Source organism: Physella acuta, unplaced genomic scaffold, assembly GCF_028476545.2.
Source record: "Physella acuta isolate Inbredline_101_S28 unplaced genomic scaffold, ASM2847654v3 ptg000489l, whole genome shotgun sequence".
NCBI classification, from domain to species: Eukaryota; Metazoa; Mollusca; class Gastropoda; family Physidae; genus Physella; species Physella acuta.
Window position 1 is genome coordinate 67,749 of NW_026732008.1, and position 25,235 is coordinate 92,983.

The window sequence follows — 25,235 nt, forward strand, 5'->3', positions numbered from 1 at the left end:
TTTTCTTTATAAATCGAACAATTCATTGATTTCCCAATTTTACTTGATCTATTCGGAATAACCAACGTTGAATCTAAATAGACATTGCTATGACCCTAAAAGCCATATTTATTTATGAAAAACCGTCTTTAAAGTACATTGTACAGAGTCATTTGTTTACTTTTGTGGTAAAAATAGCCACTTTTTTTACCTAGAGAAAATACTATTAGGCTTCCCGACACAAAGTAATATTTCAGCGTTGTTCTCATAGGCTGGGACATCCATAGCTCCCCTATACACCCTTTAAACTGGCCCACCAGGTCGTTCAATAAAACACAACACCTGGTTAACGTTAAATCTTAAGAGCTTTATTGATCCTTAAGCTGGCCGGCCTAGTCCTAACAAAGTATCATTTTATAAACTGTGTATCAATACAAGTCTTAAATCTCAGTGTAAATAAATCTCTCCTTACAAATCTCAAGGTCTAAGGGTCAGGTAAAGTAGACTCACGTGTTTCTTTGACCTCGACGTATGAAGGGATAGTGTGGTCAGCACTATGCCCAGCCGCCTTTACTTTCCATCAGAGGCGTAGCTACCCTTCCCGGCGCCCGGGGACATACTTCCAAGTTGGCGCCCCCTCGAGAGCAAATCTTCGATTTGCACCCCCCCCCCCCCTCGAACTTTTCATTTGCACACCCACCTCAAACTTTCGATTTGCCCCCCCCCTCGAACTTTCCATTTGCACCCCCTTCAAATTTTCAATTTGGCGCCCCCCCCCCCTAAGGTCGGCGCCCGGGGACATATGTCCCTCCCCCGCCCCCCCCCCCCCCCTCGATACGCTACCATAACGTGAGTTAGGTAATCTTACATGTTAGCAATAGCTCTCTACCGCTAGGTCATTCCGTCACTAAATCTTGGTGTAACCGTACTAAACACATAAACTAGAGTTAGGTACCTGTAGTTGCGAGGTGTGGTTAACATCATTGAGGGAGTGCCCTCCCATTTCTATCGTTGTTAGATGCGAACTACCGACCCCTATACGGCTAGATAAATGTGCGTAATCATCAATGTTTACAAAACTTTGCTCATGTCTATTCTCAAAGAGCCTTTAAAAAATTAAAATTTAAGGCAACACATATTTCAGCAATTGTATAAGTGTATTATTAGGTGTTATTATATCAATGTTATTGTAGTATGACGTATTTTAATCAAGAAAATTACTTTGCTTTTTATGGATTAATCTTTGCTGCCATTGTTGCCGGTAAGAGATACACACACAGATGTCTGAAGCTATATTGGATATTTTTGTTGTTTTATTTAACTGAAATCTTCGTGTTGTTTGTCCCTAGTTTTTGCTTCTAAGTGTCAGCCGTTTTTGGGATGTCTGTCTACATATGTATCTAGCTACCAGTTTTTATTTTCGTTTATTATTTCTCTGCTTTGGATATTACTTTTTTGGCTAGAACAGCTTTAAATTTATATAGTTTCAAGGTTTCTACAGATTATATATATATATATATATATATATATATATATATATATATATATATATATATATATATATATGTATATATCAATATAGAGAAAATGAACGTTGTAGTCTTGGTTTTGTATGAGATTCTTAAGTCTTGAATCTGCAGCGTGGGAGAACGGTTTGATTGTTGAGACTTACATCTGTAGAACGTCTGTACACTTATAACTGTTTCCTCAGATTATCCCGTTCATATCAAAGACACATATAAAGGGATAGTGTGTTCAGCACTATGCCCAGCTGCTTTCGTTTCCCTAACGTTGGTTAGGTACCAATCAGAGACGTTCGACTGATTTGAACTCGGATTCGAGCTTGAGCATGGGTCTCTTCCTAAATATTAGTAAAGGTATCCAATAGATACTAAAGTGACCCACGCTTTTCTTTATAGTAATTTAAATAGTAGTGTCTAATATTAGGAAGAGAACACGCTTTCCTTGCAGTTATTTAAACAGTAGTTTATAATTTATTTTCTACTTTTTAGTGCATTATTACATAAAAGCTTGTTATTAAAACGGTTTTTTTATGAATTTTTTTTCAAATACGATTAAATTTCTTATTTCCACGACGTAAATTTTCATGTCGCAAATATTGTCGTTAGACGTATTGTATTTTTCACTTGTGATCAAACACCCGTTGATAGACAACCTGTGATCAAAGACCCTCTGCTTAGAAAACACCTGTGGTCAAACCCCCTATGGTCAAACCCCCCTATGAACAAACCCGCTATGGTCAAAGCACCGCTATGGTCAAAGCCCCGCTGTGGTCAAACCCCCTATGGTCAAAGCACCTGTGGTCAAAGGTACTAGGACCATAAAACAACAGGGGATGGGAACTCCATTTTAAATACTTAAAGTTTTTAAAATAGAATAAAATCTCGTAGAAAAACGATTTGCACACCAGGTGAACGCCAAATGAAATGTGCATAATAGTGCGCAATAATATTAGTACTTTATAAATTTACATTCGTTTTTTTTGAGAAAAAAAAAAGCGTAAATTAGTACTTACGGTCAAACGAAAATTACTCAAAATTTGACAGAATGTAGAGGATTAGATCTTTTCCTTACATATGAAATTTCATTTATCTATCTGAAATAGTACTTAAGTAAGTTATAGGCTTTTGAAAAGTAGAAAAAGTACCACTTCCGGTTATCGGAAATCGCTCAAAAGCTCAAACTGATCTACTATTTTAATAAAATACTTATATATGAAATTTACTCACCCTAGCTGTAACGGTACTCAAGTTATCGTGTTTACACACACACACACAGACACACAGACAGACACACAGACATACGGAGAAGAGTGCAAAATTATGTTTTTCCATATCAGTGAGGTGTAAAATCGATTTTTTTTTGCACGATTACATGACTTTCTCTATACTTCGTATATACGAGAAAGTAAAAAGGAAATGTATTTAAAACTAATGACATAAATAAAAAAACAACTTAAAAATAAAGATAACGCAAGAAACCATTACACATACAAAGCTTTAATGTTTCATATTCTTTTGATCGACTCTCGTATAGGAGGCATTATGGAAAACATGTTGTACCAGAGATTTTCAAAACAGACTAATGGACCTCACACAAATGACATGTTGTTGTAACTTGTTTTAATTTTTTTTTAAACTAAGAATTTTATATATATATATATATATATATATATATATATGGGGCCAAAAAAAAATTCTTTGCGGGGGGGGGGGGGGGGGGGGCTTTTTTCTAGTTCCGTCACTGGTTTTATAGAAATATTTTTATTGACAGCATTGGTACTGTCGAATTCACAAATTATGAATTACTGAAAAGTAAAAAAAAAACTAAATAGCGGCGTGTGATACGCCGTGGGTCGGCTCGTATTTTATAAATGGCCTGATTAAACATTGTTAAAACACTTACGCTAATTAATAAAAACATGCATGTGAATATCTTTAAAAAGTTTAGATCTATTACTATATATTCTTAAACATGTTTAAGCATACCGCCACTCCCCCATCCCCTCACTTGATCCTTACGAAGTACGAACATCCAAGGTCGCTCTCTTGTCAAGTTTGTGGACTAAGAAAGGTTGTCACGGAAAAAGCTGTCCCAGTTAAGTTGTGAAGTCCAATAATTAAGATCCTGTATTTGAGTCTCATATAAAATAATTAAGGCTTGAAATAGATTCTAGATGTAGAATTTACATTAAGTCTAGGTCTAGAATTTACGTTAAGTCTAGTGACTTAGATCTAGATCTAGAGATCTAGATTCATAACTTTTTCTTCCTTCAACAGCTGATCTGTAGATCTAGAGAAATTTATTGTAAAACTAAATGACAAAGACAGCTGAAAATTGATATAAGTGTTGGAACGTAATAAATACAGCAAACGGACGTATTGTTAAAGTTATAGTCGACAAAATTTAGCTTTAGAACGCTTTAAACATTGGTATGGGAAAACAGTTTTCTTTGATAGAAGCCGCCATTGTTGATGTAAAATGTAAACAAATCATGTGACGTCACTATTCCGTCAAAGTTAAGCCATCGTTTGAAACTTCTAAAATTAATGTGGTTAATCTATCAATGAATAAATCAATAAATTAATTAACGTCTTTAAATAAATGTGTGATTAACAGTCTGTCTGAAAACAAAAATCGTTCTCTTCCTACATACTATTTTACAGCTCTCCACATAGTGCAGATTCTCTCCAGTAGCAAATTAGACAAACAAAAAAAATTTTCAAACATGTAAGCAAGCTTGAATTTTAGTATTATAAAGATGGCACCCGGATAAACTGTGTCGAATCGCAATCGTCTTTTATTTTTATATACCGTATATAGAGAAAAATCCCACTATCCCGTGGCGCCGCCCTTGCGATATTATGAAAAAAGGATTTTTACAGAAATCTCACCTGAAGTGTTCTAATTAACTCCCCAAAGTTTGATGAACGATGTTAAAATGCAATCGACTTTTAATTTTATATACAGTATGTAGAGAAAAATCGGACCCTCCTGTGGCAGCGCCCTTGCGAAATTTAAATTATTTTTCTACAGAACCCTTCCCTGTAGTGTTCTAATCAAATCCCCAAAGTCTCATGGCTATCGAATGAACGCTGTCCAACCAAAATCGCTTTTTTATATACCGCATATAGAGAAAAATGAAATCGCGCCCTGCTGGGGAGCCGCCCCTTCGAATAGGAATTTTTTTTTCGCAAAAACCTCCTCAGGAATATTCTCAACAACTTCCCAAAGTTTCATGGCGATGTAATGAAAGGTTTAGTAATGCATAAAAGACATACAAACAAACAAACAAACACAAACATACATTTCTTCATATATATATATATATATATATATATATATATATATATATATATATATATATATATATATATATATATATATATATATATATTTGTATCTGGCGACACAACTGATTGTTCTGGGTATGATCCGCGTTCATTTAGTAAAAAACCAAAGTAAAAAAAAAAACAACCATAAAAACATATGTCAATGCCAGAATCAGATGTTTATTTTTTCTTAAAGATTCTTTCATTCATTTTCTTTTCTACAAGGGAAAAAAATAACAGAGTAAATAATACCATTACAGTTATATGTATATAATCACAAATATTAAAATTCTAAACATAAAGACTGTTTATATTTTTTCTTTTTTTTTAATTTAACTTACCCAACAAGCAAACACGTTAATACGCACACTAAAATGTGTATGTCATAAATCATCGATTGTTTTTTTTTAAAATTCAGTATTTTGAAAGCGTTCCTGTGTGTTATACTTTGATCTGCGCAATCAGTTTTATAATTGGAAACTTTAAAGTCTTGCTGAGTAAAATTTTGTATGCAACGTTAATGTGTAAAACATTGCTATTTTATCATTTATCTAAACATTTTATGAACAATAGAAGATTAGGATACTTTGTTGCTGAATGTATTGATTGAGATGTTGTGATTTTCGATGGAGATGTGACGCAAACAATGTTAATAGTGAAAGTGTCGGTTAGTATTGAAAAAATGGAGTATGTGTTATAATTAGAAGACAGACATGGCGAAGATATTTTTTTTTAAAAAAGTATGTTTATGTTAAAAAATGTATTATAAACTTAAAGAAACAACCTTAAACTACGCATTATTTTTCAGGTCTCTATAACTTACTACTTTGCAGGCCAACATATTTTTTCTCCACCATCTCCTTTATCTCTTCTATATAAAGAAAGAAAAGAAAACTAATATGAAACAATAATGGATGGAGGTTTTTATTAAATATTTTTGGATAACAACAATTACTATAATCATACTATTTGTATCCTAAAGCTATTACATACTAGCAATATTAAAGTCTATAAATTGAATACCACTTCAGCCTGATAGTGGACATTTCATAAATAAGTATTAGATTAAAATCGGAGATGTCTTTAAACTTTTGAATTATTTCTTGTTCGTGAACGTTGTCTTTTGCACTATTTTCATGCTAGGGAGACAAAACTCATACAGCCTATGTACAACTTACAAAACCAAGATTGTACAACAAATCTTTCTTAAACGTTTTGAATAACCTGTACTGCATTACTGGTGTGGTGTCAGGCGTTGTTCTAGTATGGAAATAACTACTTTGTTATTTAAACGTTTTGCCATTGTACACCGAGCTTATTCTCGAGTTTAGCATAATGAATTAATCGAAAATTGAACAATAAAACATGCTTCAAAAAATTCGTTTCGAAGGCAATTTTAAATTAAATCTCAGTAACAATAAACCTTAAGGACATTAAAGCTCCTTTGAAAAAATTATTTAAAAATTTAAGGAAAATCCGACTCATAATTTTAATGACTAAAAAATATTTAATACCTTCTATTAACCACACAATCATTATCTTCACAGCACCACTTCTTACTTACACAGTCTTCACCAGTCCTTTTACAACAACTGTTTGATAGGGAATAAAACGAAGCTAAATCTACAAATTCATATATCTCTATATCCATATCCACATCCTTTCCAATTTCCAAATCCATTCTTCTATCCATCAATCCATCCAACCTCCAACCCTAAACCCACCCACCCAACCTTTCATCCACCGATCCAACTATTAAACTTTTTTTTGTTTGTCTCTCTCTGTTGTTGTTTTTGTTTGTTTGTCTACCTGACTGTTTTTGTTGTTAGTTTGTCTATCTATATATTACCAATATAAGAAAATGGTTATTTTAAGAAGATAGTTTAATTTATTTTACTGACCTGACCGATACAACACAGAGATTTGCAAGACACACCAGAAGAAGGAGAACTGCGATCTTCATTTTAATCAGCTCAGTATAACTTAAATAAAATCATGTTATGTAAGGATTAGGTTAGATATATTTGATTCCACCAATTGTGTAAGGAAAGGGCGACTGATATGTGGGCAACATCTGGCTCTTCTCATCTTAACAACCAGGCATTATGCTTGGATTTCTAATGGGCAATGGTCGATAAGACTACTGAGCCATCATTAGAATTGCATGATAGGTAAATAGATGTACATAAGAAACGTATTAATTGTTTTATTATATTGCATTTTTGTAACCCTTTCAAATGAAAGATAAAAACAAAACTGATATAGTATTTTACTGTAACGCAACAGGTAGACAATCTGAACGAAATTACATACGCATCAGCCCAAATATGAGCACAGACCAACAGACACAAAATTAAAATGCATAATACATTTTTTATAACCAGCTTTAAATATATATATATATATATATATATATATATATATATATATATATATATCCCCTTGATGATGTTCCAAGCGTGTAACATATTATTTGTGCTGATTTACTCTCATCATACTGACACTGATTTTGAGTTATATAAATGTCTTTAATTTGGTCTTATTTTAATGCTAATTACTGTATGTCGCGAAAACGCTACATCAGGCACGTATGGACCAAACAGTAATTTAATGATTTTAGTCCGGGTCAGTTTCTCTAAATATCCAGCACAAACAATAAAGTATCACAAACTAAACATACGAAATCCTTGAAAACTATAGTTTAATAGCTCAGGCATAGCGTTACATAAATCTGCTGCACCTGCTCACTGACTAACTCTTATGAATTGTTATTTTGAAGCTTCGTCGTCGTGGTTCTACTACACTACAGTAACACAATACTTTCTAACACAAAGGACTTTCTTAAATGTGTAGAGACTTAGTTGTCCCCGGTTAAGTCATTTTCGTTAAGTCCTATTCAAGGTCAACTAATAAAGACGCATATTTCTCATTTGACTTATATTTTCTATACACACAAAACATGTGAGCAAATACTGTCCTAAATGCTAGTGTTCAGTCGTTGTATATTCTTCCATGCTCAATGCAGCTGCTGTGGGTATTCACTGCTATTGTTACCCTATGTTTCCGATTTCGGTTCTTCGTGCTACGGCTGTTGTGCTCGAATGATTCTCCTATTGATTACCAATGACAGTGCTGTTCAATAACACTGCTGTCGGTACTAAATGCCGGTATAATGCCACTAATGTAGGTATTCAATAGCACTGCAAAAATTTATTTTTGTCAGTATTCAACCTTAATGTATTTATTATGAGGTGTAGGTCTATGCTCAGTAATAGTGTTGTCAAGGTCACCGTGAAGACCTTTTTTTGTTTTGTATCCAGGATAGTGGTCCACCACCTCAATTCCTGTTGTCCATATTTTTTATGTTCTCTCATTATTTTACAATGCTATTTCAAAGCTAAATTCGTTATATTTACCCAGCAACATGATCACATTATTCCAGCATCGATCTCTCTCCATTTGCCAATGTCAATGAAACAGGTGAACTCTACTTTACCTATCACATGGACCGTACTGTTCTAAAGTGCACTTTTATATATAGCCGAAGACTATATTGTAAATCCTTTAATTTTTTATAATCATACTTTAATAAATGACAGCTTGGCGATGCATCGTATTTCGTTATACTTGCTTTGCACCCAAGTACCATTTTATGTCTTATTGGCGGATGTCGCAAAAACGCGACAAACCGTAATCAGCAGATAACTTCCAAAATTATTATCATCTGATTTATACTGTTTATATACATAAAGGAGTGAATAATAAAGCTATTAGCATTTTTGGAGCAAAAACAAAATCACCTATTTAGTAATAATAATCACGTAAGTAGGCTGAATTCACGAAGTCAAAAAATTACGATGGGCGTGAGTACCGTTGGTACCGATACAACCGTCTGGATGTACCCAATACACAACCACCGGCATTAGTAGGATAAATACACCTATGCGCATATGCTACACGCTAAATCGGTATGTCACGATAACGCGTTAAGGGATATCTATCAATCTATCTAACTAACTATATATATATATATATATATATATATATATATATATATATATATATATATATATATATATATATATATATAAAATAAAAAGGAGACATGCATTATTTTCCTGTTACTTCCCCGCTCTCTAGGCATATAGCTACATTCTCCCCATCCCCACCAGTCTGGTAGGCTGAAGCTAACACTAAATGTTGTCAATCCTAGTGCCGGCTATTTGGTGTAGATAATTTATTTTTTAAACGATTTGAAATTAATGAGAGGTAATAACAAGTTCTGATTGATCTTTTCAGTCTCGTCTTTAAACTGTCGTCACGGACTTTAAAGAGGGGAGGGGAAAGGAGTAGAAAGTGAGGGTGAGTATTATCGTCATTTACGAGCTACTGATAGTTTTTTAAAGCAATATATTTTCAGTCGCAGCATTGGTAGTGTCAAATTCACAAATTATGAATTACTGAAAAAAAAAGAAATTAAAACAACTGAATAGCTCGTATTTAAAAATCCACTACTATTTACATACCAGTAAAAAAGCATGAGTCAATTCTTAAAGTTTAGTAAAGACATTTAAGGTGTTCAATAAACAGTGACACACGCTATATTTTTATGAGTTTTTAAATTGTGGTGTATTATTACGTATTAAGAGAAAAAAATAAGTTTCTTTAATTAGTGCATTATTAATTTAAAAACTTAAATAGGGTTTCACTGATGATAGAGAGGTAAATAGCACCATATATATATATATATATATATATATATATATATATATATATATATATATATATATATATATATATATATATATATATATATATATTTATTTATTTATTTATTTATTTATTCATTTATTTATTTATTTATTTATACATATATATGAAATATTAATCAATTCATAAAAAATTTAAGTGGACATCCAATTAAGTCCAATGTGATGTCATATTGCATATTTCCTCGGGTCTTGACATACATACCAATTTGAAATGAATTGGTCAGATGCAATTAATAGAAATTTAGCTTTGGAATTTCCATCCATAGACATAAAAAAGACGGCTAAATAAAAGCTTGTAATGACAAGTTAATCTTGAATTGAGATGCATATATTTGTAGCTAACATAACCTAAACAAACTTTACCTAACCCAACCTTATGAGACCTAATTTAATTTGATATTATCAGATCCAAACCGTAACTAAAACGTCTATGCTAATCTATCAAACATAATCTATATAAAGACTCCACCAGTCAGGTAATACACAAGGGAAAATTAACAAAACACTTCACAATTAAGACTGGAGTGAAACGGGTATGTATGACATAGCCAATTATATTATTGATTGTAATCAACTGGATCATGCTGAAAACAACAAAAAACTACACAAGAATCCATTGGGGTTTCTCTAAAAGTCTGGAAGATCTCTATTTCGCCGATGACATCTGCCTACTTTCTCACAAGCATCCGCATGCACAAGCCAAACTGAATCGGCTATCTGAAGAAGCCTCCAAATTTGGACTAAAAATCAATAAAAATAAAGCAGGTCATCAGAATCAATAACATCCAGGACTTGCCCATACAGCTAAATGGGGAAGTTATGCGATAAACAAACACATTCGCGAATCTGGGAAGCGTGACCAACAAGGACAGGGGAGCAGATGATGACATAAAATGACGCAATAACAAGGCTAGATGTGCCTTCAACTCACTGCGCCCGATCTGGAGGTGCACGGCTCCGTCACTCCGGAGCAAAATTGGGATTTCAACACAAATGTCAAGGCAGTATTGCTCTATGGCTCGGAGACTTTTAGGGTTACAAATGCAAATACCGATAGGCTAGAGTCGTTCACAAATAAATGCTTACGACATATACTTAAAATATCAAACAAAAACCTGTGTCAAATTTCAAAACAACAGCCAATAGATAAGGATATAAAGGACCGTAAATGGGGATGGATATGACACACACTAAGTAGAGAAAAAGATAATATTGCAAATGCTATTGACTGGAATTCAAAAGGAAAAAGGAAAGTGAGCAGGCCAAAGAAAACATGGAAACGAACGGTAGAGGAAGAGTCTAAGACATCTGGGCTCACGTGAGCACAGATAAAGGGAGCAGCCCAAAACCGAGTTCATTTGAAAGGTGTGGTTGCAGCAGTTTGCTCTCCAGGCGCCACAAACGAAAGATGATGATGATCCGGGAATATTACCACTCTTCTGGTATACAAAACGTATCTGCTTGTTATTGTAGGCAAGACAAATTTCTGCAATAATATAACAAATAAATCTTACTACTAAAAGAATAATAAGGCATAAAAATAAAGTTAACTAAAGTTAGTAACCCTGCGTGCTACTGCTATCTTTTTTTTTTGGGGTTTTACTTTAACTACTAGAAATCAAAATTTAATTACAATATTTGTAAACCACATGCAACCTTCTTTTAAATATATAAATAACATGTTTTGAGTACATTTTAATATTTGATTATCAAAATATTACTTATGTAAATCGACATAAAACACTATCCTATCTAAGAAATCCTAAAACATTAACAATTCAAAAAGTATATGTTTTATAATATTCAAAAGTATTTGTGTAAACATTTATCTAATACAAAAACAATTGGATAAAAATGTTCAAACAGAAGCTAAACACACTTACCCGACTGTTGAAGATGCCAATTAAATTATTTGGGCTTGAAAACTTTAATAGTAAGGTAAAACAAAAGAAAAATACGAACAGGCGTGAGATCTGTAGACCTACAGAACGATTGTGAACTACCAATACAGGAAGAGATTGGAAATACTGCATCGGAAATTAAAAAGACGATTGATCCTCCACTTACCGGTGACTCAGGGGGTATAATAATATTAATTGGGTGGTAAATGGCGCGTTGTGGGAGAAATACAACAGGCGCTAGGTTGACGGTGATGTTTTTTTCTCTATACGAAAAGCAAAATCTTCATCCCAACTTCAAATTTAACCGAAAACGAAAGATATTGAAATCCATTTTTTACCCGAAATCAGCATTTTAACAGAATTTCGCTATGATCGGCCCTTACCTACTGCACATTCTAATTAAATATAGTCATAGTCATACCCTTAAACTTTGCATATTAGCTCTGACTTGACAAAAGTTATATTTAGATTTCTTTCAGGCGAGGGGAGGGGGACAGACAGAGACCCACAAAAAAGTATACCGCCACCTATAACGACATATTTCCTATATAGAATATATACTTTTACCAGTGTCCGCGCTTTTTCCCGGATTGAAAGTATTATTATAGACGAGATAAATGGCCCGTTAAGGGAAAATTAAAACGGACACTAGATTAATAGTGTTTTCTATTTTTCTAAACCAAACCCAAGTACCTGGCTAAATGTAGGCATTTCCACATTACTCTATCTTGTAAAATTGATCTACACGCAGATACTGCCCAGTGTTACTAAATTTAGTCGTAATCATACCCCTAAACCTTACATCTAAGCTCTATATAAATTCTATTTCGATCCGAGGGGAGGGGTGGTAAACGTTATCATGGATTGGGGGGACGTCGCCACTCGATGAAAAATCTCCTAATAGAAAAACTGCATGCAGCACGATTTTAAGATTAGACAAATAAATTAGGCGATATTGTTAGAGTCCGTATTATCAAGTTATCAAGTATCTATGACGTCAATATTTTTGTGTATTTTTTTTCAGCATTGAACTTTTAATTCTGGTTACTCTAGAAACAATGATTTCATTTTATTGTGTGTACATTTCCGGCTTTACAACTGTACGTCTTTCGTTTCGTTTTGAAAGTTACCTATATGTAACGTTACGTCACGGTCGTTCGTTGTTTGATTTTAGTTCAGACCAGGGGCGGAACTACAGTGCCGCCATACCCCGCTATGCGTGGTGGCCCAGGCCGTTTAGGGGCCCACAGCCGACCATAATCAATTTCTTTATAGTTGAAAAAATAATTTTCATATAAAAGAAACATATCTACTACAGTAGTGATGTTCTACTGTAGCTAACACACGCTGCATCGTAAAGGAAAACAAATGTATATATGAGTTGTAGTGTGAAAGATAGGTAAACGTTCAAACCACTTCCATGACTTATTTGCCTTTTTTAAATAGTCAAAAATGTGTTTGCTCTTAAGAACCTTTTAATAGATTTGCACTAAACAAATTAAAAAGCAATTACTTCTCTTAATTATTATTATGTTTTAAATACACAATACAGAATGACATAGTATAAATAGGAAATTTATGAAAAGCTAATAAAAAAAATAGAAAAAAAACATAAAAATAAACATAAGGCGAGAAACCATTACACAAACAAAGCTTCCATGCTTCATATTCTTTTGACCAAATAGTAATTTAGAAGGCATTATGTCAAACTTAAAAACAGAGAAATTCTAAATAGACTAATAGAACTCACATAAGTAATCTGTTGTTGTAACATGCTTTAATTATAAATAAAAACTAGGAATTTTTAGTTTTTCAAATATCGAACATGCCCGTACTGAGTATTTTATATTCGGATTTTCGTAATTTGCTTTATATATATATATATATATATATATATATATATATATATATATATATATATATATATATATATATATATATATATTATGGGGCCCAAAACATTTTTTTGCGGGGTGGCCCTTTTTTTCTAGTTCCGCCACTGGTTCAGACTAAGGTTAGGGTTTTAGTCTGCGTTCAGACGGACTTGCACTTACCGGATAGTTTATTTTACATAAACCTAGGGAAGTAGTATAGTTATCACCCTTCCACCCGTATCAGAGCTTATATATATATATATATATATATATATATATATATATATACATATATATATATATATATATATATATATATATATAATTCTCTTCATGGACACAACGACGCGAGTCGACTGTCTAGCCCTCCTCCAGCCCTCCCTTGCTCTCCAGGCATGTGTAACAGACCATTTCGTAACCGTCTCCACCAGTCTGGTGAACTGTGGTTCACCCAGAAGGTATACAATCGTGTGCAGAACAAAAGGCCGACATCCAAAAGGTCGACACGATAAAACGCCGACAAGACATAAGACTGACAAGACAACGCCGACAGCCAAAAGGCCAAAGGACCATAAAGCCGACAAACTATAAGCCCGGCAAGCATAAAAATTATTAATATCGCAAAAAATGTGTTACTGCGTAGCTCCTATCTTGACAAAAATCGAAATAAGGAATAAAAAAGAGGGGAAAGAGAAGAGACGATACTAGTTTCTTTGCTTATAAGGTGAACCATTGGGTCCAAGCGACTGGAGATTACGGGAACATCTTGAACACTTCGGAATAACAGCTAAATTTTGCAAATTTCGGTAACTAGTGTTTTCATAGCTCCTTCTATATCAACGATGTGAGAAACCAACAAAGATATAAGTCAAAAGCCGCCGGCATCATAGCCCACAGGCATAAAGGCGGAACGACAAGAAACAGTTATAATTGCTATCCTCATAAGGTGAACAATGGGGTCCAATCGATTGAAGACCTCGCAAAGTATCAAGGGGGATCGTTTGGCAAATGTTTTTTTTTTATATATTGATATCTTCTAAGGAGAATTTCACTCGCAGTTATTATTAGATCTGGTCAATGGCTTTGAGTCGAACAGGCAGTTTTTCCATACGGTCTAGCCATTTACCGAGGTGCATGCAAAACATAGCCTGATGTTAACCGGTTAACTGGTTTACATCAGGTGAACAGGGCACTTACCCCCTGTTCTGTCAATTACTCACCGGACATTCCCCCCCCCGACTTACCCCCCCCCCCCCCCGTATTCATTCATTACCCCCGGATTCATTACCCCTCCTGTCAATTATCCCCCGCCCAGTAGGACATAACCCCCAGGACAGGGTAAGAATTAGGGTTAGGGCTAGGTTTAGGGTTATGATTAGGGCTAGGGTTAGGGTTAGGGCTAGATTTATGGCTAGGGCTAGGGTTAAGGTTAGGACTAGGTTTAGGACTAGGTTTAGGGTTAGGTTAAAAGCTAGGGCTAGGGTTAGGGCTAGGGCTAGGCCTAGAGCTATGGTTAGGGTTGGAGTTGGGGTTAGAGTTAGGGTTAGGTTAGGGTTAGGGTTAGAGCTAGATTTAGGGTTAGGCTTAAACCATTGTCTAGCATTGGTTTTGGTTTTGTGTGAAGATTTAGGCTAAGGTGGAAGCTTAGGTTTTGTTCTTTTTCTTAAGGTTTGGATTAAAGTAGTATATAGATATAGTTAGAGTTAGGATTCTAATTTGAGAGGGTGGGGGAGGGGGTAATTGACAGGGGGTAATTGCTCCAGGGGGTAAATACGGGGGGAAATGTCCGGGGGTTAATTTCCGTGGGGGTTGTGGGTAATGTCCTGTAGCCTTACACCAGTCTTCATTACAACAAATGGATGAACAGTACCTAAGATCAAAGTAAGGTTGCATTATGTTTTTCTATGGTTGACTGGTTAACCAGATGCTAATCGTTTAATAACTAATGCAGTGTGATATTTGTAAATGTCAAAGGACGAATAAAGTGCGCCATATTGTTTTAAAATATTTTGGACAACGGCAATGATGAGATGCATAAAGTTCATGTGTAACAGGTGGCTGTGAATAGCGGGTAGTGTGGTGTCGATGTGGATGTGCATGAAGTGTTAGATGATGTTGATGCTGCGCAGTTTGGTTTTTGATATGGGTGGCATTGTTTTTTTGCTGTTGATGTGGGTGGCCTTAGTATGGTTTGGAAGAATAAAGCGGTGTAGACTAATGACAGTACATTGTGCTATGTGTTGTTGATGTGGATGGCATGTAGTGTGGTGTGAACGTTGATGATGTATAAAGCGATGTAGACTCATGAGAGTAGATTGTGTTCTTTATGCACCTACCAAAGAGATGCCTGAAAGAAACTCTGCATGCAGACCACTTTAAAAATGGCAATTTTAGAATATATACTTTTACCGGTTTTCGACCACTCACCAAAAATTAACCCCCCCCCCTTCCTTAGAAAATACGGAAATCTTTGTTTTTTTTAATAAATTAAAATAACATTTTAAATATTTCACACACACACACACACACACACACATATATATATATATATATATATATATATATATATATATATATATATATATATATATATATATATATATATATATATATATATATATATATATATATATATATATATATGGTAATCTATAGTTTTGGGTACGTAAAATCGCCCGCGATTTGTAATGTGAAAAACAGGTGACTCCTTAAATTTTAATAATTATTTCACATTTGAGGAGGATTTATGTTTTTAAAAATTCAAAAATGTTTCCTTGATTCATTTATGTACCTGTTTTTAAACAATTGAATTAAAACTTTTCCGTAATAAATGAAGACTAGCGATGTTTCCAACAGATGCAACCATGCTCATTTACTATAGCAGCCATCTTGTCTAAGTTTTATTTTTATAAGCTTTTAGCGCCAGATTCAGGGGGAAGCCACTCTATTTTACAAATGGCTGCTGTTTATATAGCAAATCTTGCTCTCAGACACTGCTGTTTAAAGTTAATTTCTGGACTATATCGATATATTTAGCCATTGATTTAGGTTTATTATTCATTTATCTATAATATTTGACACAAAAGTATAACAATATACTTCTATTAAAGCCTTGACAACGAGGTAACGTTTTCGTACATAAATAGCCGCGGGCGATTTTACGCACCCAAAACGATAGATTACCATATATATATATATATATATATATATATATATATATATATATATATATATATATATATATATATATATATGAAATATTAATTAATTCATAAAAAATTAAGAGGACATCCAACTAAATCAAATTTTATGTCGTATTGCATTCTCCTCATAGAAATTTAGCTCTAGAATTTTGATGCATGTCGATGCATTATCATATAGCCCGTAACTGAAATGACTATGCTAAGTTTAGCCCAGGAAGCCTAAAGTAAGTTAATATAAGCTAAGCGTAAAATTACCATACTGTCTAGTTATAATTATTGAGAAGTAGTGAATATTACCAGTCTACAGGTATAGGCCTACTTAACGTACCTTCTAGTTATTATAGGCAATACAATTTTCTGCCATACAAGAAATTAATCTTACTACTAGAACTAGAATAAGGCATACAAATAAAATTTACTATAGTTAGTAAACTAGCGAAAAACTACATTCTTTTTACAAGCTTTTATGTAACTCACTTCCTCGTCAGTCAGTCAGTCTGTCTGTCTGTCTGTCTGTAATAAAATTTACTATAGTTAGTAAACTAGCGAAAAACTACTTTCTTTTTTTTTTATTTAACTCACTTCCTCGTCAGTCTGTCTGTCTGTCTGTCTAGATCGAAACTCCCGAGCGAAAATGCAGGCACTCCTACCTGACATATACGGTTCGTAGTTGGAACGTGGGTCAATACATGCAGAGTCAATATATTATCTATTGGGGTCGGCGTGGTCGAGTCGGTAAAGCTCATGGTTGCTAAACATAAAAGTCTCGAGGTCGAACCCTCGGGCAGATGAGGCTCGTTAGCTGGGGACAGCCACTCTTCTAGGAGAGACAACTCCAAAATTAAAACAACTGCTGCCTTGTAGTTTGTTCTTGGTTGGACAAAGGCTATGGAAGCAAAATCCAAAAAGAAAAGCAGGCTGAAATCGGAGTCAATGGCCTCAATGGCGCATGAACAGTTGACACGTAACGCTTAATTGTGTTGGAGGTGTGGTCGAGTCGGCAAAAAGCTCATGGTTGATAAATTCGAACAAAGTCTCGAGTTCAAACCCACTGGCAGATAAATCTCGATCCCCTTCAACACTAATAATTAAGAACGAAGAAGAAGAAGAAGAATACTTTACCTAATATTTAAGAAGCTACCCACGCTTTTCTTTATAGTTATATAAAATAAAGACAGAGCCCCTGAAAAAAGTATACTGCCTCCTACAAAGACATAAAACGTATGTATAAAATATACTTTTTATTCAAACTATTGTTATGGACGAGATAAATGGCCAGTTTAGTGAAAAATAAAACTGGCGTTAGATTGGTGGTGTTCTATTTATCTCTAATCCAAAGCAAAATACCACGCTGTATGTAGATATTTCCGTATTACTTTATCTAGAAAAATTGATCTATACTTAGTTCCTGCACATTGATACTAAATTGTGTCGTAGTCATACCCCTAAACCTTGCAAAAAAGTTGCATTTACGTATCTCTACGATGGAAGAATTTCTACCGCCCACTCCAACGAAACAGAATTTAAATAAACTTTTAACAGTGTACTACATCCGAATGTAAACCTTCTTGGTGAATCACAGACATTTGTAAACAGGTGTTATAGACGAATACTTGGGATGCGATGGCCAGATACCATCACCAACGTCCATCAATGGAATACGTTAGCAGAGACGTAGTTATGAGGGGGGCGGGGAGAGCGGCCGCCCAAGGTGCCGACCCTAGGGGGCACCAAAAGGGGTAGAAAAAAAAAAGCTTATTTTAAGCTGCATTTTTGAGTTATAAACTGTCAAAATTAAGAAATTTAACGGTTAAGAAAATTTGCATACTGATTTAACTGTTTTCCACATCGATTGTAAATGTAAAACATATACCCTTAAGAAACAGTGGGCGTAAGACTAAAATCGGAAAAAAATTACACTAGATTAGTAAGTTGATAAACTTTACCACTTATAAAAGAAGCCATTTGTACTAATGCTTATTGTACGATTGTGTAAAATTTAAAATAAAGAGTTAGCGACATTTAAAACCCGCTCTACATCGCAAGGACTTGTATTGGATAGGTGAGTAGATAACTCTTTTAACACTTAGAATAGAAAACAATTGTATTAACGCTTAATGTACGATTTTACTAACCAGTATTGTTAAGAAACGACGCGACTAGTTTTTTGTACAATTTTTATGATTCTCTCAACTTGAACGTGAGAGATCAGATACTTTTACGTGATTGCATTACATCTTTCCTGGATTACTGTATTAAAGAGAAATACAGTTCACGGATTCTTGTATCGCTATCCGATCAGTAAAATAGCAAACGGTTGCATACGATCGGAGCAGGTGGGTGGAAGGCGACACTCTATGCCAAAATTTGAAGCGAGCAGAAAATTATTATATTGTAACGAATAGATATTTTTTATTGCTTTTTTTCAATGGTACAACACGACGACTACTACTGCGTTGTTAATTTGTTCAACATAACGGGTAATTGAAAAGTGTAATATAGGCCTACTATTATCAACATTTTTCTATAGACACGGCCAAAAAGCATCTACTACTACACTCTGAAGTAGTGTTTATTAACTTTTTGAGGTACTTAACAGTAACAGCTTAACATCACTGAACACTTCTTAATACTTGTAACGTCCACATTGACAAAATCCGAACGTGAATCCTATGTGTCGGGGGTGTGTCTTGACCTCCGTGGAAGCCCTGAGACTGACTTACCGAACCTCTTGGGTTCGATGGAACCCACTGTTCTAAACTTCTGGGATTTTCCTAATTTTATTCGTTTCTTCTTCCCATGGAGCTTAGGCGACACTTCCTCGACTGACTTGATATTTATGAAGATCTAAACCTTATAATCCTGCCTCCCCCTTTTCTATTTTAAACGATATCCTTCATGACTTATTTGGTCCTTTTCTCTTCCTCTTGCCCCATGAACCTAATACAAGCAGCTTTATAGTGAAGATATTTTCTGTCTTTCTGATATTGTGCATTAACCACCACCTATTCAATCGCAACTGTCTATAATCTAACTCAGAGCCATACAGTATAAGAGACTTCATATTAAGATAAAGATGTTGATTGAATTTTTTAACTTGCATTTCAATTCCACATTGGCTTAGTATGTTAATTACGTTTTAAATATTATTACGATGGGGTATAGACTAGGAGTTTATTTATAGGATGTTACTTTGTATTTATTTCTCAAATGTAAAAAAATATTTTAAAGCTTGGTTAAAGTATATGCTTTCTGGCAACAAAGTTTTTGAACCAGCATTTCATGCATATAGTACGCTTTACTGTCATTATTTTTGTGTACTTTTCCGGCTTATGTAAGATCTGCACAGAATAATTGTGAACTACCAATACAGGAAGAGATTGAAAGTCGAATCACCGGATGTAAAAAAAAATGATCCGCCACCTGATGGTGACTCAGGGGATATAATAATATTAATAACCAGGTAAATGGCAACTTGGGGGAGAAATACAATAGGCGCTAGGTCGATTGTGATGTCTTTTGTCCTAAGCCAAAACCAAAATCTCCACCTCAACTTCAAATTTAACCGGAAATGAAAAATATAATTGAAAAAAGATTTTTGTCCAGAAACGGTATTTTAACAGGAATTAATCGTGTTCGGTAAGTAGATACTGCACATATAGTCGTACTCATATCTGTAAACCTTGCATATTAACTCTTACTTGACAAAATGCACATTTATATGGTCAAATCACCGCTATGGTCAAAGCCTCACTGCGGTCAAACCCAATATGGTCAAAGCCCCGCTGTGGTCAAACCCCATATGGTCAAACCCCCTATCGTCAAAGCACCTGAGGTCCGCGTACCCTTCTAAATGTAAATTATAACTTTATTAAATTTACTGACAGAATAAAAAAGCACATCCTAATATGTGTTTTACATTGGTTTGTCGTGTATATTTTATAAAGTTTTATTAAATTGTAATATGTGATTATATTGACCAAAGCAGGATTAAACAATATAGGACATCATAAAAAATACTATTTTAAGAACATTTACATTTTTAAAAAGATAATTACTAATATATTGGCCATTTATACAATCATTTTAAATTTCTATGCATTGGTTTTACAAAAAAAACAACGATCTAGTACTTTGCCATAATTTCTGACTGAGCCATATAGTTTTTTTTAATCATTTGTGTAGTTCATAATAATTATCTGATCTTTAAATTTCCAGTTATTTGAGCAGTAAGAGACTGAAGTAATGCCAGCCCTTCTCCATTCATTGAACAGACTCAAATAGGCTGAGGAAAACAACGGTCTGCTTTAGTCTCGTCTCTGAATTTCATCTCTGACATCAAACTCCTCAAGAGGAAAGTAAGTGAATACATTATGAAATGTGTAGCTTACTTTGAAATTACTCTGTAACAAGGAATATCCTAGTAAGTGTTAGCCAACCGCTAAAACAACCTGTCTATTGAAATAACCGCGACCCTCACACATTGACAAGAAACATGATTTCATGACAAATGATCTCAGACAAAATATCTCAGACAAATTATCACAAAGTAAAATATTTAAGTAACTATGATTCTTTTAGTCGATTTTTTCATTTTTGTATTTCTTGTCAAATGGATTTTATGTTGGCCTACTTTATTTACGATCAGAAGACTATGTGAACTTTTTTTTGTTGTAAATAGCACTTTGTATAAATGTTTTAGATATAAAAATGCATAAAACAAATAAAATGATGATACGTTAACCGAATTAATGTCAAAATATGTAAAGTATTTTCCAAAAAGAAAGAATTAAGATTTGGTTTTACAGGTTCGTAATGTGACATTGGTGTTTTAATTCCTTAATCAATGCTAGCCTGTCTTCGGGAAGGTGAGGGGGTATGTTTTTGTTTACTAACTATTATTATTAATCAATACCAGTTAAAAGCCGCTCCGAAATGCACTCTATGTTTACTTCTATCTTTCCGTTTGCGAACAAGCGAGGGTATTACAGTCGTTCACTATATTGAAGCTTGCACGTCAGCCGGCGCTCCGACACGGTTCGATTTTGCGACCAAAACCCAAAGCTACGTACGTTTTAAACTGGGCGATTGGGTTTTACAGCTATTTACTAAGTGAATCAGTTCCACCTCGGCTTGGTGCGATTTGGAACCCCGGGCTATATTGTGAATACTATGCTTTTATGTTTGTATTTAAGTTTGTATTTATTTTATGCGTTATTATTTGCGCTTAGGTTTGCGTTTGTGTTTGCGTTATGTTTCTGTTTTTGTGTGCGTTAGTGTTTTCGGTTATCATTGCGGTAGTGTTTGCAATTTTGTTTGTGTTTGTGTTTGTGTTTGAGTTTGCATTCATGTTTGAGTTTGCATTTTTGTTTGCAGTTATGTATTTTTTTAGTTCGCTTTTGCTTTTTTTTTCGTTCACTTATGTGTTTGCGTTTGTTTTCGCTTTTGCGTTTACGTTGTTGTTTGTGTTTTTGTTTGGGGTTGTGTTAGCGTTTATGTTTTGGTTTTGGTTAGTTGTGGTTAGGGTTAATTCGAAAACTAATATATTTGCTAAACCCGGGCAATGCCATTATATGCTGCTTAATAAATTCACAAGGTATGGTCCTTTACAGATAGGTTTTTCACAGAGGCTAGTGCAGGGCCCGACTGGAACGGTTAGTCTAAAATATAAAGTTCGATTCTGTATGTTTGAAACCAAGGATTACAAAGGCAAATAAGAAACAATTATGCCTCTTTGGCGTAAAGTGTTAGATATCTAAAATGATCACCGTTTAAATTCATGATTTTAAAGATTCATATTGAAGGTTCTGTAAAACAATTTTCATTTTTCAAACTTATAATAATAATTGCAAGCATTTTCAAAAAACATTTTTTTAAAAATATATCATCTTTGCCACAAATTTAAATTATGTCTGACAATTATTTACATTTAGTTCCATGGATAAATTAGAAAACACACTTACTTCCCTTTATAAAAAAACATACATCGGAGAAAAAAAATATTTTTATTATTTTGTTTTGACGTTGGGAAAAAATCAAACATAACTTGCACGGATTGATCAAGTACAATGTGGTAGGTGATTTAGATACTCTTTTTTATTTTTGTTTATGCACTGTTTATGTACTGAACGTACTTTAAATTCAATACAGATACCCATTCCTGAATGAACGCTGTTTATGAATTTAAAAAAAAAACGGAAAAAATAATGACTTTATTATGCATACAATTGCCATATTTGAAATGAGGAATATTACATATATAAGTAAAACATATTTTAAAAAATAAATTGAAGTTTGTTTAAAGTGCAGATGACGGTTGGGCTGGAATATCATTAGCATGACTTTACTTCTAAGAAAACTAACATGAAAATAGATTTTGAATCGATATTGCTTTTCTATAACACCCAGTTTGGCCTTTATATGCTTTGTATCGTGTAATGTCTTGAAGACCGTGTCCAATAAGATGTTTTAAAATTATACTACAACCATTATTTAAGCTGGGGCTAAAACTTTAACGCTTTTAGTCTTACTAAATTTTTACCCTAATAAAACAATTAATTGATTATTAAGCTTATCCTAATTCTAGTAATACGAACAATGTAGGCCTATACAGAAATAAAATAATTGCTTGTAATTTAAATTTCTACTTTTCTTATTACAGTTATACAACAAGATAAGTAGTCTTAATAAAATAAACAACATAAAGCAGTAGTTTACGTTTTATAAACAAATTGCCATTACCTAAGTTGACTAACATTAACATAACTCAACACTTTTTGCAGATCTAGAATGCAGTAATAAATAAAACATAAGTTAATATAGGAAAATATACAATCAATAAGCTTTCCTGATTGGACCGCTGTTTATACCAGTTTTTTGATGTGACAGCTTGGGAGGAGTTTATGCAAATGATAATCGAATAAGTAAGTAAATTGAAAAATAGGGCTTATGTAATAAGCTATTATGTAATGCACAATATATGTGTGTCTGTCCGTCTATCGGTCTTTTAGTCTGTCCAACTGCCAGTTATTTTAACCGTATCTCTGTCCGTATGCCCGTCTACCTTACTGTCTATCTGTCTTGTGTTCGTTAATACAACTGTCAGTCTGTATTCTGTTCATGTTAGTCTGTCTACTTTGTCTGTCTGCATGTTTTATCTGAATGTCTGGTCTATATGTCTGTCTGTCAGTCCGTTCTTCCGTGTCCTCCTGTCCATACATCCACCCTTAAATAAGTCCTATGTCTGTCCTTTCTGTTCTGTTCTGTCTGTTCTGTCTGTTCTGTCTGTTCTGTTCTGTCTGTCTGTCTGTCTGTCTGTCTGTCTGTCTGTCTGTCTGTCTGTCTGTCTGTCTGTCTGTCTGTCTGTCTGTCTGTCTGTCTGTCTGTCTGTCTGTCTGTCTGTCTGTCTGTCTGTCTGTCTGTCTGTCTGTCTGTCTGTCTGTCTGTCTGTCTGTCTGTCTGTCTGTCTGTCTGTCTGTCTGTCTGTCTGTCTGTCTGTCTGTCTGTCTGTCTGTCTGTCTGTCTGTCTGTCTGTCTGTCTGTCTGTCTGTCTGTCTGTCTGTCTGTCTGTTTGTCTGTTTGTCTGTTTGTCTGTTTGTCTGTTTGTCTGTTTGTCTGACTGACTGTCTGTCTGTCTGTCTGTCTGTCTGTCTGTCTGTCTGTCTGTCTGTCTGTCTGTCTGTCTGTCTGTCTGTCTGTCTGTCTGTCTGTCTGTCTGTCTGTCTGTCTGTCTGTCTGTCTGTCTGTCTGTCTGTCTGTCTGTCTGTCTGTCTGTCTGTCTGTCTGTCTGTCTGTCTGTCTGTCTGTCTGTCTGTCTGTCTGTCTGTCTGTCTGTCTGTCTGTCTGTCTGTCTGTCTGTCTGTCTGTCTGTCTGTTTGTCTGTCTCTCTATCTCTCTGTCTCTCTATCTCTCTGTCTCTCTGTCTCTGTATCTCTGTATCTCTGTCTATAAAAATAAAGGCGGCATGGCATAATGGTGACAAATCTGTTTCTTCCTTTGCCGAAGTCAAATAATCAATTGACCTCTAATTCACTTGCCCCATAGACCATCATGATTGAAAATAAGCTGTACTACTACTTTCTAATCTGGCTACATAACGTTACAGGAAAAATCCCCTACTGAGAAAACGAGTTAATAAACGCAATTCTCCAGAATGGAAATTGCGCTAAAAAGTTTCAATATTGAAAAAAACGAAAATGGCATGGGTATACGAGCGCACGCATTTTACTACATTATCAAAACTAGTCTTGTATTTAAATGTGAACGTATACATACAAAAATAGACCGATATTCTGATGGATGAATGGGAAATTCGACTAAATTCCTGGTTAGTAAAATACATTAGCATCATCTGTCAAAAGATTTGAACTAGGTAATTGTCGTGTTGGCAGCCATCCACTCTCCAACCTCGACCATGCCGATCCAATAATGTCGTGCATATCTAGATAATTGCCCAAATAACATATTTATCCATTCATTTCATTACGATAAAATCTACAAAAATATGCTTGGCGTATGTTATTAGAAGTGTGTTTTAGATCATTATATTTGTAGGTATATTAAAAGTCCGTAGATGCAATATTTGAGATATTAATCTTTAAGGCTGTGAAATTAACGGGGGCGGGGGTAAGGGGGATATTTAGAAGTCTTTAAA

At 34.4% G+C, this 25,235-nt stretch overlaps 1 long non-coding RNA gene across 2 annotated transcripts; it reads right to left on the bottom strand.

Annotated features, from left to right (window-relative positions):
• Window positions 1-4,992: 4,992 nt before the first annotated feature.
• Window positions 4,993-23,373, bottom strand: LOC131944370 (uncharacterized). 2 transcript variants are annotated; one of them, XR_009387014.1, is made up of 5 exons: window positions 23,324-23,373; window positions 6,734-6,814; window positions 6,347-6,424; window positions 5,656-5,703; window positions 4,993-5,050 (listed from the first exon to the last, which is right to left on the bottom strand). It is a non-coding gene; the product is annotated as an uncharacterized LOC131944370 (long non-coding RNA). The 2 variants fall into 2 exon arrangements; XR_009387013.1 differs by lacking the exon at window positions 23,324-23,373 and having other exon boundaries at window positions 6,734-7,117.
• Between the last annotated feature and the right edge of the window lie 1,862 nt (window positions 23,374-25,235).